Here is a 19,858-nt window from a genome sequence, read left to right as displayed (position 1 = left end):
TCAAGACTGCGAACGAGGCTGCGGAAGAACTTAAGAAACAATTGTTTGCCAAGGTAATTGAAGAAAAGAAACTGATAGCGGCCCTTGAGGCCGCTAAAAAGATCTTGAAGAGCGCACTTCTGAGCGCGATGAAGCAACTTTTTCTAAAGTTGCTGCAAAATTAGAATTTTCACGGTTGCGCCAACACTTGCCTGTCTTTGCGCAAAACGTTATGGACTCGCGTCCTGTTTCTGACAGTTTCGATGTTTACGTTGCTATGCTTCAGTAACGTGAACGTGTTAAGTTTTTATCTCGCCTCTCCGAAGTCTGTGAAGTATCAGATCTGCTGCCAGATGATATAGCATATATGGTTTGTAGTCGTCAAGAGGCAGATGAATTTATGAACAAGTCAAAGCAGAGATTAGTGAGATTCTCATGAGATTCTCATCCCCCAGGTTGCAATTAGTAAGAACAAGAATGCGACGGTCGAGTATATCATGAAACTCGACCTTAGCAAAATAGATCAGGATCTAGCGCAGTAATATCGTGCTTTTATTTTGTTTTGTAACAGTTTACGCAGCTGTCTCTGCGTATTATTAATAATATAATGTTTCATTTATCATTATCATTATCAATTGCAATTGTTTATTTTTATAGTGCTTTATTTCAATTTATATTCGTAATCGCTAGACTTGTCCTTTGCAATTTCAATATTCATTATTGTGCACATAACATATATTTACTTTGGCGAAACAATCTTTTTATCGTATGATCAATATACCTTACGAATCTTCCAAGTCCGCCGAAACGATCCTTGGGAAAAAAATTGCGTTTTAAAATACGCCAAATATGTTATAGCGAAGCATCCAAGTTGGATAAATTCACAATTTTAGGAAATTAATAGGTACAAGTTCCATCATTTCTCTAACACTTCAATTAATATGTTCCAATGTAGCGGGCTTTTCCTTCGCTATTACAAATACTGCGTGTTTAATATTTTTATGGACTTTAACCATTTTCAAATAAAAGAGTTAAACCGCTAACATAATATTTTCCATTCTTATTGTAGGAAACAATCACCATTTATTCGCATAAAAATGTATATACATTTCTGATTACAGAGTTACAATATTTCTGAGTTTTTCTGTATGCAAATCATTGCGTATATAACAACTTATGCGTAATATCGTTTTAACAGCATAGCGTGTCATGCATTAGGAAGTACTCTTCCTTCTGTGACAACCCGGAAATTTTCCGACCAAATTTAAACTTTAATCTTTATATGTTTCCGAAACGATAAGTAAACTTTGTTAAGTTAAATCTCAAGAAATTTTAAACTGTGTTCATATATTCATTTAACCTCGACCAAATTCCGATGATTCATGAACCATTATATAATTGGATATGAATATGTATATATATGTATATATATATATTATAACTTGAGAATATTAACAAAGTATTAAACGTAAAATACTTTACATGAACATATTTGTTTCAATATGATTATCGATGGAATTAGAAGATAATATCAAATGATTGATTTATCAGATACATTGTATGATTACGAGTCTCTGTTGAGAGGTCCACTTTGATTTAGGAAACCTTTTTTTAACAATATTCAGAATAAATGGTAAAGTGATTTACAAGTGAGAACAAGATATCAATTATTGAGAGTTAGTCAAAAGTAGTGGAGATTCATGTTTAACTTTCAATGTGTGATTAACAATAATTTCCCGTGTATGTTGATAAGTTAATCATTAGAATTAAATAGGTAAAATAAGATACAAAATAATTAAGTATAATTTGAAATGAATCTATATATAAATATATATGATTTTTATGCATAATTATTTTTATATGTATATTGTAATATATATAAGATATAGATAATCAATATATGATAATATATATAGTAGATAGTTATTAAATATTACATAATTAATAATATATATAAACATATTAAAATTACTTACAAGTTTAACTATAGTTATTGTATTATTATTACATTCGTTATTAGTAATAGTAATATATGTATTATTAAAAATTTTAATATGAAATTTGTTATATGTTATATTATTATTATTATTATTATTATTATTATTATTATTGTTTTTCTATTATTATTATTATTATTTTTATTATTATTCATAATATTACAAGTATTATTATTTTAAATATATAATCTTAATCTATAGATATGATTTTGATATATAAATTATTATAGTAATATCATGATAATTAGTATTATTAATATTAATAGGTATTATTATTATTAAGATATTTAATAATTATAATTACAATTATTTATATTAAATATAAGAGATAAAGATAGATATATATACGCGTACATACATAAAAGTCACCATCAGGTTAATAATTTTTCCTGCTTCTCTGCTCACTTGTGAAGAACTGTCGAGCCATACTACAAAACATAGATCATCTCATGTTGGTTGATGAAAATAATTTGATCTTCCACAATCTTTATCAATTACAGATACTATTATCCTTGCTGCTATTCGAAAAAGAAAATCACAGAAATACATAATTTTTCTGTTCGCAAGCCATTTAAATCCATAATCCATTCTCGAATCAAACTTCAAAATCTAAAAATACACGAGTGTTAGGAATCTTCCAACTGATTTATCTGTAAGTTTTCAAACACTAATTCCTTCGATTGAGCTTAAATTTTGAAGTCAAAGTTTTGGTTAAAAAAAGTCAAACAAATTTCTATGAACGAATTCGAGTAATCTGGTATAATTAAGGTCCAATTGATGATTATTGTATATTCTATAGATGATTTGGAAGATAATTCGTGTTGATATCAAGGTCTCAAAGCAAATGAATCTCGAAATCAAATTTTCTTTTATTTCATCTTCTACGAACAGCTTCTGTTGCTGCTTATTTCTTCTGTCGATCTAGAAATCCAACACTAAACTAATTTAGTTCATTTGCAAAAATCCTAAATCAAGATAATCATTTATTGTTACGGTTATTGGGAAATTTATTCAGTCGGGTTATTGAAGGAGAAGGAGAACCAGTTACAAGAAAATGGTTAAATAAAAAAATTGAACACGGGTTATAGTAGATAAAGTGGGATGGAAGAATGGATGGGAGGTTGTGTCAGTTAACGAGAGGTCGCGGGTTCGAGCCCGGTCCAGGGCATTTGTTTTTAGAAAAAGCTTTTAATGGGTATACACAATTACTTTTATTTCTATTATGATTATTATTATTATTATTGTTATGAATATTATTATTAGTTAATAATGCTATAATTATGGTTATAATTATTATTGTTAAGATTATTATCATTTCATTATTATTATTATTATTATTATTATTATTATTATTATTATTATTATTATTATTATTATTATTATTATTATTATTATTATTATTATTATTATTATGTGGATTATTAATTATTGTTATTATTATGATTATTATTATTATGATTGTTAAAATTATAATTATTATTACTAATATCATATTTATATTTATAAGTATTAAAGACGTTATTATCATTAGTATATTTTTATAAGTATTGTTAACATTATTATTAATCATATCATTTAGGTATTATTATTATAATTATGCTTATTATTGTTATCATTATTTTTAATTAATATTAGTGTTAGTATCATTTTTAAACATTAGTATTATTAATCTATTTATAATTAATATTATTTCGATAAAAATTATCATTATTATTACTATTATTATCATTTTGATTATTATCATTATAAAGATATTACAACTTGTTACTTAGTAATATTATCATTATTAATATCATTATTAGTATTATCATTAAAATTATTATCATTAACAAAAGTATTTTTATTAAAATTATCATTTTCAATATTATTATAAGTCTTATCATATTTATTAACATTATTAACGGAATTATTAATATTATTATCTTATTCATAATATTAAGTATTATAATCATTTTTACCACTATTAATATTATTTTAATATTATTATAACTATTATTATTAAGATAAAAATGATATATTTAATACATATGACATAACAAAAATTAATATTTTATATACAAAATGAATATATGAAACATATATATCATCTTAATATAAAAAGGATATAACTAATAAATTTACATATATATGTTTGATTACAATTATGTGTATTAATAAATATACAAATGATATAGGTTCGTGAATCCGAGGCCAACCCTGCATTTTTCAGTATCGTCGTATGAATATTTTTACTATAAAATATTGTAGAGTGAGTTTCATTACTCCATTTTTATATATATTTTTGGGACTGAGAATACATGCGCTGATTTTATTAATGTTTTACAAAATAGACACAAGTGATTAAAAACTACATTCTATGGCTGGATTATGAATATTGAATATCACCCCTTTTTAGCTTGGTAACCTAATAATTAGGAAACGGGTATGGCCCCTAATTGACGCGAATCCTAAAGATATATCTATGGACCTCGACAAGTCCCATCCGGGGTTCGGATGCTTTACTACTTCGAGATTATTATTATTATACAGACGAGAGGTTCTGTTTGGGGATATTTTATGCATTAAAGTTAAGTCGGTTATCAAGCGTTCACCATATGAATGATTTTTAATTCGTGGATTACGCGTGTTATTTCGTACTCGGGTTACGTGTACAATTAAATATATGAAATCTTGGGTCTATTAAAATGATGAAAATGAATGTTTAGGTTAAACTAATGAACTCACCAACTTTTTTGTTAACACTTGAAAGCATGTTTATTCTCAGGTTTGAAAGAAATCTTCCGCTGTGCATTTGCTCACTTTAGAGATATTACTTGGAGTCATTCATGACATATTTCAAAAGACGTTGCATTCGAGTCGTTGAGTTCATCAAGATTATTATTAAGTCAATTATAGTTGGATATATTATGAAATGGTATGCATGCCGTCAACTTTCGATATAATGAAAGTTTGTCTTTTAAAAACGAATGCAATGTTTGTAAAATGTATCATATAGAGGTCAAGTACCTTGCGATGTAACCAAATGTAATGTATTCGTCCAGATGGATTAGGACGGGTCGTTTCATGTGTACCTACCCGTTAACGAAATTTCGTCCCCGAAATTTGATCGAGGTCTTCATGGATAACAATAAGAATGTTTTCATGACAAATATGAGTTGATAAATAGAATTTTTTTTATCATCATTGAGTAATATGGATAAAACAATCCGTTTATGTGAAGAGTTTGAGTGAAGTTATCACAAAAGAGTAAAATGAGTAAAAGTAAGTTTCGTCATATCTTTTGACGTAGATGGGTTGATTTTCGGAGTTCGAGAGATTTAGAGAAAATCTTCGTAATAAGATTTGATTCTTCGGTAATTAAGGAAATTAGGATCCGCTTTAAATGCGATCATCTGTTTTGATTGCTCTATCGGATATTTTACTATAAATCCACCCCTTCGTTTCCTTACAATTCACTCCTTCTATTCTTTCTCCTTCAACTCATACTTTAAAGCATTCGTCAATATGCTTCATCCAGTTCTGCTTCTTGATATATTCCTAACTTTCATATCTGTCATTCTTCTTTTTCATCTACCACCGGAAGAATCTATTTACTTCTACTATACTCTTGGTTTTATAGTATTTTTAGTTCTACCATGTCTTTATATTGCTATATGCATCGATATATATGGTTTGTAATTTCTACGTTGTTGTTGGGTTTTATATCGTCCCTTATATTTCGATGTCCCTGCTTCTGTCTCCTATAATCATTGTCATCCACAGTTAATGATCTTTCCTATTTGATGCAATTTATACTCCCATTTACACTTCGAAGCTTTATGCTATGTTTTCTCTTCTATCTATTTTTCACATCAGGTAATGGTCTAGAATTCGCAGGTATGGAGTTTCGAATTATCATAATATACAAAGTAGAAAGGAAATGTAGTAGCATGATTTGATTTGTCAAATTACAAAATATTTGAGAAGGATAGAACTAACGTTCTAAGAGAGAAATTATAATAGTACAATATTGATTGGTTAAATTACTAGAATTCAAGAGAAAATATAGAACTATCAAGAAATTATGTCCTTGCTATGTTTATATATTAGATAGAATGTAAGAGTCATGTAACATGGCATATGATGACGTTATGATCGGTGAATCATCACGTTCCATTAGAAACTCAACATGAATTACTGTAATATAATCACGTTGATCAAGTGTCATTATATTATATTAACTCATGCTTCAGTTCCCAACACTACTTCAGAATTCATTCATAGTTTATACTTCGATTTTACCAAATTTTCCAATATAATGTATTACAAATAGCACAAAGAGATATATAATTCCGGACGAGAGTATTTATGAAAATATCTTCAGAAGTATCGAAGATATTCATGATGATATTTTGGAATTTCTAAGTTCGAAAGTTGATAAGTAAAAATTTTCCGCAAGATTTTAACATGACTTCGGAGCAGGATATTCTCTAAAGATTTCATCGGATCCAGAATTACCTGGATTCTTTGAATATAGGGTTTGGTCCTTGTATTTGTCCTTGGTCTCCTTCATGATTAGCTCAATCTGTTTTTCAGTACCAAATTTTCTATCGAGCGTTCCCAACATTCCATTCTTTATTATCAAACTTTTGGCCGTTTAGACCATCTACGATTTTGCTATTTCCTCTGCATTTAATGCTACCATATCTGAATCATCGATTATCAATCCGAGTTAGTTGCAAGAGAATTGTGTTTTTAGATGATTAAACGCTGATGGTAATATGGTGGAATATAAAAGGTTTCCCGGTAACAATAACAATGGCAAACGTATATATCAAAGTTATAATAAGGTTGATTCGAATGAAAAATCGAAGTTGATTTACTGGAGCTGTGACAAAATTTGCTATTTTGAAAGGGATTACCAAGTTATTTTGGGTAATAATAATGCTTACAGGATCTGGTACAGATTCGTGTAAAACTTTTACTTAGATTTCGAGAGTTTTTCAGGTGCATAACTATATGCATAAATCTTTCCTTCCGTAGATGAAGTGTGGTTGGTTCATCCTCTCGATTAAGGTGTTTTCAAGAATCATGAAAGATTTAAACGCATATTGTAATCGTCAAGATACAAACGAAGTTTAAGATGAAATCAAGTGGCAAACTTGAAAAATTATTTAGTTTCATATGTTATAATCAATATTTTAATTCATTTTAATTGTTCAATGTTGGTAGTCCACGATTAACAGTCCACTGTTAGTAATTCAATAATTCATATATAGTTTAATATATAATATTCGAATTAATTAATAGGTGTCGTGACCCATTATATACATGACTCAGACTCGATCACAACTCAAAGTATATATATTATTTTAAAATCAACCTCAACCCTGTATAGCTAACTCAAGCATTACTGCATATATAGTGTTTATGGTTATTCCAAATAATATATATAGATGCGTCTATATGATATGTCAAAACCTTGTATACGTGTCCCGATATTTAAAGTGCGTAAATTAAATAACAGAAATTAAACGACGATAAATAAAATTGTGAGAATATAAATTGCGATAAATAAATTGCGATAAATAAAATGTAATCAATTAGCTAGGAATAGTTAGCTAGGAACAGTTAGCGTGAATTCTTAACAAATTTTTTTTCTCATAGTTAATTTGTTTGTTTCTAACAAATTTTATTTTGTCCAATGTTTTCTTCATTATGCCACTTGTTGGATTCTGATAGGTCAAAATCTAAATATGAAATTGAATGAAAATGGTTATTCCGCGGTGAACGGATACGTATATCTGTGGATGTAAGTAGGATAGTAATTGACTGTTGAATCAGATTCGAAAAATGTACAGTGTAACTTATTAATGTGAAATATAAATATTCCTCGGGTATTACCTACCCGTTAAAAATATTTTCACCATTAACAGTTTGTACGAAAGAATTTTTAATTACAATCTTTATAAAAATATACTTAAATATATATTTTCTTCAGATGTAATCATGGATTTATAGATATCGATTGTTAAATCGTTGATGAAAGATGTGAATAATAACATCTGTGAATTAATTATGATAGAAGCCCTTTAAAGCTTCTTTTATCTTTCTCGGGTATTACTTACCGGTTAAAAATTCACACGTCATAGTTAATATGAAAAGAATTTTTATTACGATCTCGAGATATACATAAATATATACATATATCTTTTAATCGTGAACAGAAAGTAATGAATTAATATTTCATAATTCATCATTCTCGGTACTCGTCGGTATCTATGGTGTTTACGGAGCTTATGGTGATGGAAATGATGCTGGTGCTGGTGGTGTTGCTGTTGGTGTTGGTACTGCTTGTGGTACCTGCGTAGTAGATGCGAGCCTAGTTTTCAAATCGAACACCGTCACCTCCAAGGTTTCTACTTTACGCTCGAGTCTATGAATTAGTTCTACCCATTCTTCCGTAAGGTTTGTAAATTCTTGATATTTAGTTCGAAGTCTTCTAACTTCTTCTAATAATCCTATCTGATTAGAATTCGGGAGTAGAGGACGAATACTATCTTTAACGACATCGAGTCGACCTTCGAGGCGGAAAATCCGTGCGAAAAGTGTGAAAACGGTATTGCGAATAGGTTCGCCGGTAAGCGGATCGAGCACTTCGACGTTAGGTGGTAAGTTCGGCTCATGATATGGAGTACCTTCTTCATTTCTCCATAAGGTAAGTATTTCGCAAACCTATCCCCACTTTCTAAAGAAATCACGGTAGTTGATCGGTTGGTGCGCTCCTGTCACGCTGTCTTCGGAGTCAGAGGAACTTGGCCGATTCGTAGAGGCTAACTTACGCGATCATAGAAAAGAGTTTTGGTGTGAAAATTTTAATGACGGCAATTGATAGTTGGATGGTATTCTTAATGCATAATATGCATAGATATATATAGTACCAGGATCCCTTAAATTACGGAGAAATTTACGGGAGATATCAGGCAAAGTTTACCGTAATAGATACGCTAAAATATGAATTTTGTCTATACACTATTCATGCAATCAATGCAATAAGATGTGTCTAGACTAAGAATGATAAGTAGGCCATTTCTGACAAAAATGATAAGCAAAACTTTTGACATGCAGACACGGTCGAAGTCCAGACCCACTAATGCATCCTAACAACTTATCAGTTAGACACACTAATTCAGACCTGGTTCGCTAAGACTACCGCTCTGATACCACATGAAGCAACCCGTCCTAATCCATATGGACTAATACATTACATTTGGTTACATCGCGAGGTATTTGACCTCTATATGATACATTTTACAAACATTGCACTCGTTTTTAAAAGACAAACTTTCATTATATCGAAAGTTGACAGCATGGATACCATTTCATAATATATCCAACTATAATTGTCTTAATAATAATCTTGATGAACTTAATGACTCGAATGCAACGTCTTTTGAAATATGTTATGAATGACTCCAAGTAATATCTCTAAAGTGAGCAAATGCACAACAGAAGATTTCTTTCAAACCTGAGAATAAACATGCTTTCAAGTGTCAACCAAAAGGTTGGTGAGTTCATTAGTTTATCATAAACATTCATTTTCATCATTTTAATAGACCACAAGATTTCATACATTAAATTGTACACGTAACCCGTGTACAAAATAACACACGTAACCCGCGAATTAAAAATCATTCATATGGTGAACGCTTGATAACCGACTTAACTTTAATGCATAGAATATCCCCAAACAGAACCTCTCGTCTGTATAATACTAATAATCTCGAAGTACTAAAGCATCCGTACCCCGGATGGGACTTGTCGATGTCCATAGATCTATCTTTAGGATTCGCGTTGTGACGACCCGTCCTAATCCATCTGGACGAAGTCATTAACATTTGGTCTCATTGCGAGGTACTGACCTAAAAATGCCTTGAATGACTCCAAGTAATATCTTTAAAATGAGCAAATGCACAGCGGAAGATTTCTTTCATACCTGAGAATAAATATGCTTAAAAGTGTCAACCAAAATGTTGGTGAGTTCCTAGGTTTATCATAACAATCGTTTCAATATATTAATAGACCACAAGATTTCCGTTTATAAATATATATACACTCGCAAGTGTATAAAACCGTTCTGCTTATGTTGAGGCCTCAGTAACCAACCTTAACAATAATATAATAAGTCATCTTCGCAAAGATGGATACGTACACTCCCAAGTGTATAAATAATCCTCGAAGTACTAAACATTCGCCCACTAGCTCTTATGTCTAGTGCAGCCTACAGGATGGGGGTGTTAAGCCCGATAGATCTATCTTTAGGATTCGCGCTTACATGCCCTTATAACATGTAACTAATTTACCTAGCACATCAATCCGCAAAATATCATTTTTAATCACTTGTCTCTATTTCGTAAAGCATTTATAAAAGCAGCGCATGTATTCTCAGCCCAAAATATATATTGCAAAAGCAATTAGAAAGGGAGCAAATGAAACTCACCGTAATGTATTTTGTACTAAAAATACATAGAACGACATTGAACAAGTATAGGGTTGGCCTCGGATTCACGAACCTATATTATTCATATATCTATTAAAGCATATACTTGTAATCCAACAATTTTATATATTATCTCTTAAATTATGTATTATATATATTTAATTTGTGTATATAATTAAAATGATTAATATTTATATAGTTGTATCAATATATATATTAAAAATATCTAATTTGTTAAAAATGTTAATATGATTAGTACATAATTATATGAAATTTTACTGTAAGTATATTTTTATATCAATAATAGCAATAATAGTGATACTAACAATTGTAAATATAATAATACTAGTATTTAATGATAATAATAATAAATCGTAGTATGTTAGTAATAATAATAATTAACTTAGCAATAATAATAATATTATTCAAATTTGTAATTTTAATCATAATAATAATAATGATAATAATAATATTAATAATAATGATAATTATTTCTTGTATTTGTAATAATAATAATAATAATTTGTAATACTAACAATGATAACAACATTACTAATAATCATCATAATAATAATATTTAATATTAACAACAAATGATAAAAAAAATGAGTGTATACCCTCTTTAAAAGCGTGATAAAAAAAAGAATTGCCCAAGATGAATTTCTCAAGATGGGGCTTGAACCCGGACCTCTTAAAACCCGTCAACACTCATCACCATTGCTCTGATTCGTTTTATCTGATTAACACCCATACCTTATATTTATAAACCGTATTACTTATTTGTTCCTTCTTCTATCTCCCTTATCCATTTAAACGACCAGAGTTTCTACAACCCAACAACTTAATCGTTTGTTTTAAGGTTTTTGACTGATACATAAACGTTGACTGAGTAATTAATTTAATTAACATAAAAAGAATTTGAATTTAAGAAGAGCTGTAACAGAAGTATATAGCTCGTAAGAACTCAAATATTGATTTTGAAATTGAGGCGATTTGAGACCACGATTTCTACATGAAATAAGTCCCAAATCATCTTTAGAAACTTTCTGAAACACCAATTGATTCAGAAAGTTCAACACGAATTCGAATTTTACCTAAAATCACTTCGTTTGACTTTTATGTCGAAACTTTGACTTGCAAAATTCGATCTCGATTGGAAAAATTGGAATGGGATAATTTGCAGATAGATTAAATGAATGAATCCTAACACGACCGCATTTACAGATTTTGAAGTTAAATACAATTTTGAGGTTTTTGATTTAACGAAGCAAGAAAGGGTTGACTAACTTTGATATTCTTTTCTGTTTAAAAAAAATTAAATCAAATTACACAGCTGTAAGTGATAATTGATATGGAGGAGATGTAGTTGATGGAATGTGATAATAACTGAGTAATTCGATTGTTTATATCAGCATGGGAATCGTCTATCAGGTAATTAAAACAGAAAGGAAAAAAAATTATAAATAAAACAAAAAAATAAAGTTTGAAACCGTTGTTTAACAAACTTTGGATTCATCTTTGATTTTCTCTGATTTATACGATCAATTACGCAAGATTTCAAACACTACAGCTTTGAAAACAAACTGAAACAGAATATGGGTTTTCTGTATTTATATATATATACGTATAAACGATTTTTATATATTTACACGTATCTGTTTATATAATATGTCTGTTGTAATTTAAGTATGTATTTGTATAATATATCTGTGTAATTAATATACCCGTATATGTAAATATATTCCTAAACCTTATGTATATTTTCATATATCTGTATTTAAGTTTACATATATATATATATATATATATATATATATATATATATATATATATATATATATATATCAGTTATTATTTATATATCTATTTCATATATTAAATTCTGTAATGTCAATTAATAATATAATCTATTTAAAAATATGTTTTTTTTATAAAAGAATACTCGAAAAATTATACAAATATTAATAAGAACAAAAGTAATTATAAAATTGATAGTAATATTATTAATGACACTAATACTAATACTAATTACCATATTATTAGTAATAATAGTATTACAAATTATATTTATATAAACAACCATAATAATATAGTTAATACCAATATAGATTTTTAAAGTAAATGATAATATTACTATAATAATTATAGCTTAACTTATAATTAAATTTGTTATATGAGATATTAATATTACATGTTATGATGTATATAATTATAATGACAGTAATAATAATTTTTAATGACAGTACTTATAAATATTAATTCTTAATTCAATTGATTAAATTTTTTTCTTTCCAATTATTGTAATTATTTATTTTTATATGTGTATACACTCGTACATATTTATTTACACATAATTGTTCGTGAATCGTCGGGAATAGTCGAAAGTCAATTGAATATGTGAACATAGTTCCAGAAATTTTGAGACTTAACATTACAGACTTTGCTTATCATGTCGAAACATATAAAGATTAAGTTTAATTTGGTCTGAAATTCCCGGGTCGTCACAGTACCTACCCGTTAAAGAAATTTCGTCCCGAAAATTGAGTGAGGTGGTCATGGCTAACAATAAAAATGTTTTTCATGACGAATATGAGTTGATAAATAGTTTTATCTCTGTTGAGTAATATGAATAAGACAATTCGATTACCCGAAGAGTACGAGTGAAGCTATTACTAACTAGTGAAATGGAAAAGACAAGTTTCATCATAACCTTTGACTAGTCATGGTTGAATTCCGGAATTCAAGGGATTTAAAGAAAATCTCTAAAATCTAAGAGATTTGATTCTTCGGCGAATAAGGAGATTAAGATCTCTATAATTATATACGGTTATCTGCCTCGATTACTCTGTCTGATATTTTCATTATAAATTAAACTCTTCCGTTCCATTATTCTCACCATTCCTATACTTTCTTTCTTAGTTCATATATCCAAAAGATTGTGAAAATGCTCCAGCCAATTCTGATTCTTGATATTTTCCTAACTATCGCATCTGTCATTCTTCTTTTCGCATTTACCGTCGGAGGAGTCTATTCACTTCTACTATTACCTTGGGTGATACTATTCTTGATTATACCATATCTTTATATTTCTAATGGTATTAACATCCACGGTTTGTAATTTTTGTGTTGTTATTGGGTTTTTATATCTTCCCTTATGTTTCGGAGCTCTTTGCCTTTTTCTTCTCTTTTCGACCTCTATCAAAGCGAGTAATGGTCCAGAATTCGTAAGTAGGAAGTTTTGAATAAACATGACTAAGATTCTAAGTAGAAATTAAAGGTAATAGCACGATTGGATTTGTATATTATAGGAAATCACGGAAGATAGAACTATCAAGTAATTATGTTCTTGATATGTTTAGGGGTTAAATAGAATGAAAGAGTTATGTAACACGGCTCATGATGAGGGTGTGATCTACTGTGAACCATCATCACATTCCATTAGAAACTCAGCATGACTTACTGTAATATAATCATGTTGATCAGGAGTCATTATATTATACTAACTCATGCACCAGTTCCCAACACTTTTTCAAAACATTCGTATTTTAAACTCAAAAGTTTACAGAATATAGAAACTAATAGTTTCTCATATGATGTAATACTGATAGCTCAAAGAGATAAATGATTTCAGATAAGATTAGTTATAAAAATATATTCAGAAAAATCGAGGATATTTATAATGAAATATACGATAATATCTTTGAATATCTAAGATCAGAGGATGATGGAGACTATTGTCCGCAAGGGTTTAGAGTAAGGAGCAAGATATTCGCTAAAAACTTCAGCAGGTATTGAACCATTTGGATTCTTTGAAGTCAAACTTATTCTTTGTGATTTGTCCACGGTTTCCTTCACAGTTTCGCATAATCCGCTTTTTGGTACTAAATTTTCTATTGAGTGTTTCCAATACTCCATTCTTTATCATCAAACTTTTGACGGTTAAAGTTGTGTACAGTTTTTGCTGCTGTATTCAGCTTTTTCAGATTTTGTGGTATTGTTTTGTAGACCGGGTGTTTTTCAGAATTTCAGAATTGAAGATTATAATTCTAAGAGATAATTGTTATATGTTTACATATAACTGTTGATGTAGACATGCTGCGAGATTTTAAAATACTAATTGCTAATTCCCGGTAGTTGGTATAGTAATTCTCGTTATAAGATGTAAATAAGTGAATGATAGGGTTTCACTGAATATAGTGATTTTTTGGAAAGTCAAAGATTAACGGAGTTGTTGGTAAATTTACTTCTAATGTGGTGAGATATAAACGGTTTCCCGGTATCGATGACGAAAGACAACTTATATATCAGGGTTATAATAAGCTAATCCGAGTGAAAAGTCGAAGTTGACTTGTTGGTGCTGTGACAAAATTGGCTAATTTGGAAAGGGGTTGCAAAGTTATTTTGGGTAATAATAACACTAAAGGAATTAACACATCTATGTGTTAAACGTTTACTCAGTTTTTGAGAGTTTTCAGGTTCATAACTATATGCATAAATCTTTTCTCTCATAGATGAAATGCGGTTGGTTCATCCTCTTGATTGAGGTGTTTTCGAGAATCATGAAAGGTTTGAACGCAGATTGTAATCATCGAGATACAAATGAGGTTTAAGATAGAATCAAGTGGCAAATTTGAAGAATTGTTTAGTTTCATATGTTATAGTCAATATTTTAATTCATTTTAATTGTCCAATGTTGGTAGGCCATAGTTGATAGTCCACAGTTAGCAATTCAATAATTCATATATAGCTTAATATATAATATTCGAATTAATTAATACGTATCGTGACCCGTGTACATGTCTCAGACTCGATCACAACTCAAATTATATATATTATTATAGAATCAACCTCAACCCTGTATAGCTAACTCCCGCATTACTGCATATAGAGTGTCTATGGTTATTCCAAATAATATATATAGATGCGTCGATATGATATGTCAAAACTTTGTATACGTGTCCCGATATTTGAAGTGCGTAAAATAATAACAGAAATTAAATGTCGATAAATAAAATTGCAAGAATATAAATAGTGATAAATAAATTGCGATAAATAAATTGCGATAAATAAAATGTGATACAGAATTAACAGTTAGCTAGGAATAGTTAGCGTAGATTCTTAACAAAATTTCTCATAGTTAATTTATTTGTTTCTAACAAATTTTATTTTGTCCAATGTTTTCTTCATTATGCCACTTGTTGGATTCTGATAAATAAAAATCCAAAAATGAAATTGGATGAAAATAGTTGTTCTGTGGTGAACGGATTCGTATATCTGTGGATGTAAATAGGATAGTAAATGACTATTGAATCTGTGACGACCCGGAAATTTCCGACCAAATTTAAACTTAACCTTTTTATGTTTCTGACACGATAAGCAGAATTTGTAATGTTGAATCTCAAAAAGTTTGGAACTACATTCATGTAATCAATTACCCTTTGACCGTGTTCGACGATTCACGAACAATTATGTGTATATAGATATGTATATATAATATATAATATTAACTGAAAACATTAACAAAGTATTAGATATATGATACTTTACATAAACATATTTGTTTCGATATATTTATCGACAGAATTAAGAGATAATATCAAATGATTGAATTATCAGATACATTATGATATGATTACGGGCCTATGTTATGAGGTCCACTGTGATTTAAGAAATCTATTTTTTTTGACAACTCATTACTTAACCAGTATGATAAAGATAACGATATTTATATTTTATTTTATTATATATATATATATATATATATATATATATATATATATATATATATATATATATATATATATATAACGATTTAAATTAATATTATACATATTTTTATACGCATATTATACGTACATAGTTTTATACTTTTACTATACTTTAACTTTACCTTTACTTTACTTTTACATTACTTTAACTTTAATAATTCATACTTTAATAATTCACTTTAATAATTCATACTTTAATAATTCACTTTAATAATTCATACTTTAATAATTCACTTTAATAATTCACTTTAATAATTTATACTTTAATAATTCACTTTAATAATTCATACTTTAATAATTCACTTTAATAATTCATACTTTAATAATTCACTTTAATAATTCAAAAATCTATTATAAATAGAATTCAATAGGTTTCATTATTTCATAGAAACTTGAAAATATATTTCTCTAAATTCTCTCAATCGAATTACATATATATATATATATATATATATATATATATATATATATATATATATATATATATATATATATATATATATATATATATATATATATATATATATTTACTTAGTATTATTTCAAGATATTATTAGTATACATAAAATACTACGACGGAGTTATATTCAGACGATTTCAAAAAAAGTTTTCAAATGGGATAGAGCTAAGGAAATTATGGGTTATGGGTATTGATCGAGGGTATTGCTCGTGAGGTCAACCTAACATTTATCATTTTCGTTGCGTCTACGTACTTTCCTGCAATATTGAATCACAATATTGATACGTGAGCATTCATATCTTATCTTTTATATATTAATAGGGTATCCCTGACTAGTGCTCGAGTATATATGATTATGCATGTTTGTATGCTTAGTTTCGTCGTTAAATAGTTTATGATAAATCACGAATTTGATACATATGCTACTGAGATAAGTTATATGATATGCATGTCGTTGAAAATCTGAAGAAAAAAATTAATAACTTTTCATTTAGAAATCGTGTGGTTTCGATGAACGGATTAAAAGATATGGTCAACTGAATTATCATTAATTTTAATATTATTATTTAAACGATTATTATAACTGTTATCAGTTGATGTTATTACTAAAATTATCTTTATTACTAAAAATTAATATTTTTATTGAAACTATCATTTTATTATTTTTATCATTATTATTATTATCAATATTATTTTATCAAATAAATATGCGTACAAAGATATTTTTACCACACGTAATGTAATTACATTAATAATACATACCACTATATTTTTATGATATTAAGTGAATTTTATAAATTTTATTATTTGAGATATATAAAAGTATATTTTTATCATATATGAATTTTAATATAAATTTTTATTTATTAATAAATGACTTGTATTATTTAGTATAATAAGATCTGATAAATATATTTAAATATATAAAACTACTATATATAAGTTATATAATAAACATGTATAGATTTTGGAAGTCATTTTGGGTCAAGTTGACTTTTGTTGACTTTTGCATGTCGTTCTCGAGCATTAGGATTGTGATACACTACGACTTGACCTAAATTGTTAGACAGATATTGACCAACATATAAATATATATACTTAATATAGGTTCGTGAATCCGAGACAAACACTGCACTTGTTCAGTGCCGTCATATACATAATTGCTATGAAATACAGTATTGTGAGTTTCATTTGCTCCCTTTTTATATATATTTTTCGGCTGAGAATACATGCGCTGATTTATAAATGTTTTACGAAATAGGCACAAGTACTAAAACTAATTCTATGTGGGTTTAAACCAGAAATATACCCTTAGCTTGGTAACATTAAACTACTTGTCTATGTACGGTAGGCGCGAATCCTAAAGATAGATCTATTGGGTCTGACAAACCCCATCCTGACTATGGGATGCTTTAGTACTTCGAGGTTATTTTAAACACACCTGATCTGGTGTACTTCAGAGGGTAAAACATGAACGTTAAAGCTTGTTACCGGGTGCCTACAACTTATAGAATACTTTTATACACTTGCGAGTGTACGGATATTTATGGAAACTGAAATCTTGTGGTCTATTACTATTACGGAAATGATGAATTATGATAAACTAATGAACTCACCAACCTTTTGGTTGACACTTTAAAGCATGTTTATTCTCAGGTATTAAAGAATTCTTCTGCTGTGCATTAGCTCATTTTAAGGATATTACTTGGAGTCATTCAAGACATACTTTGAAAGACGTTGCATTCGAGTCGTTGAGTTCATCAAGATTAATATTAAGTCAATTATAGTTGGATGTAATATGAAATGGTATGCATGCCGTCAATTTTTGATGTAAAGAAAGTTTGTCTTTTAAAAACGAATGCAATGTTTGTAAAACGTATCATATAGAGGTCAAATACCTCGCGATGTAATCAACTATTGTGAATCGTTTATAATGTATATGAACGGGTCCTTTCAGTTGGTATTAGAGCGGTGGTCTTAGCGAACCAGGTCTTGCATTAGTGTGTCTAACTAATAGTTGTTAAGATGCATTAGTGAGTCTGGACTTCGACCGTGTCTGCATGTCAAAAGTTTTGCTTATCATTTTTAGTCAGAAATCATCTACTTACCATCCTTAGGAAATTACCTGCTTATCATTCTTAAGTCTAGACGCGTTTTCCTACATTTATTGCATAATAGTGTATAGACGAATTCTTATCTTAGCATATCTGTTACTGTGAACTTTGACTGATATCTTTCAAAGATTCCTCTGTAATTTATGGGATTTTGGTATTATATATACATATGTAAATTATATATTGAAGAATACCAAATCTAAATTCTACATTCAATTTCATACCAAAAAAATTCTTTCCCTGATCATACAAGATGGATCCCTCAACCAGTTCGAGTTCCTCGGATTCCGACAGCTATGCCGATATGGATTTCCACATGAGCTCCGAAAGCAGCGTGACCGGAATGGATCAACCAATTAGCCATTATCTATTCTGGATGTATTAGGGATGGGTTCGAAATCTACTTAACCATTGGAGACAAGAAGAAGGCGATCCCTTTCATCCACCACATTGCCCTCTTGGCAATGAACCTGAAGCACTTACCGGCGAACCTGTCCGAAACACCATTTCCTCTCTCATTTCCAGAGTATCTCGTCATGATTATATACTACACCAAATTCTAGATCTTATTTATCCGCTCGTCCGAACCGACAATCACCCCGGTGTAATAGAAGAAGTCAACGAGCTTCGTGCTCGGGTAGTGGCTTTGGAGAATATGGTGCAAAGGTTACAAACACCAGCAGTAGCACCAGCAGCATAACCAGTACCACCATCAACAACATCAACAGTACCATTACCACCACCAACAACAACCGCATCGCAAACCTCAACTTCACAATCTATCCCACGAGCATCGACGTCATACGCCATGTAGATACCAAGGAATACCACAACGATGAAGTATTGATTCATAACTTCATTGGGGAAACATTCTACGGCGATTATGTAATTTCTAAAGTTTAGAAATTATCTATCCTAGCCTTAACCATAAATCAAATGAGTTTAATTTAATATTAACTCATCAAATCAATATTACATCTGAAGAAATATACACATATATATTTCCATAAAGACTGTAATAAAATTCTTTTGTACAAAATATTAATTGTGAAATTTTTTTA

The sequence above is a fragment of the Rutidosis leptorrhynchoides genome, chromosome 10, assembly GCF_046630445.1.
Source record: "Rutidosis leptorrhynchoides isolate AG116_Rl617_1_P2 chromosome 10, CSIRO_AGI_Rlap_v1, whole genome shotgun sequence".
Taxonomy (NCBI): Eukaryota; Viridiplantae; Streptophyta; class Magnoliopsida; order Asterales; family Asteraceae; genus Rutidosis; species Rutidosis leptorrhynchoides.
The sequence above is the reverse complement of the archived record's forward strand: the minus strand, read 5'-3'. Positions refer to the sequence as shown.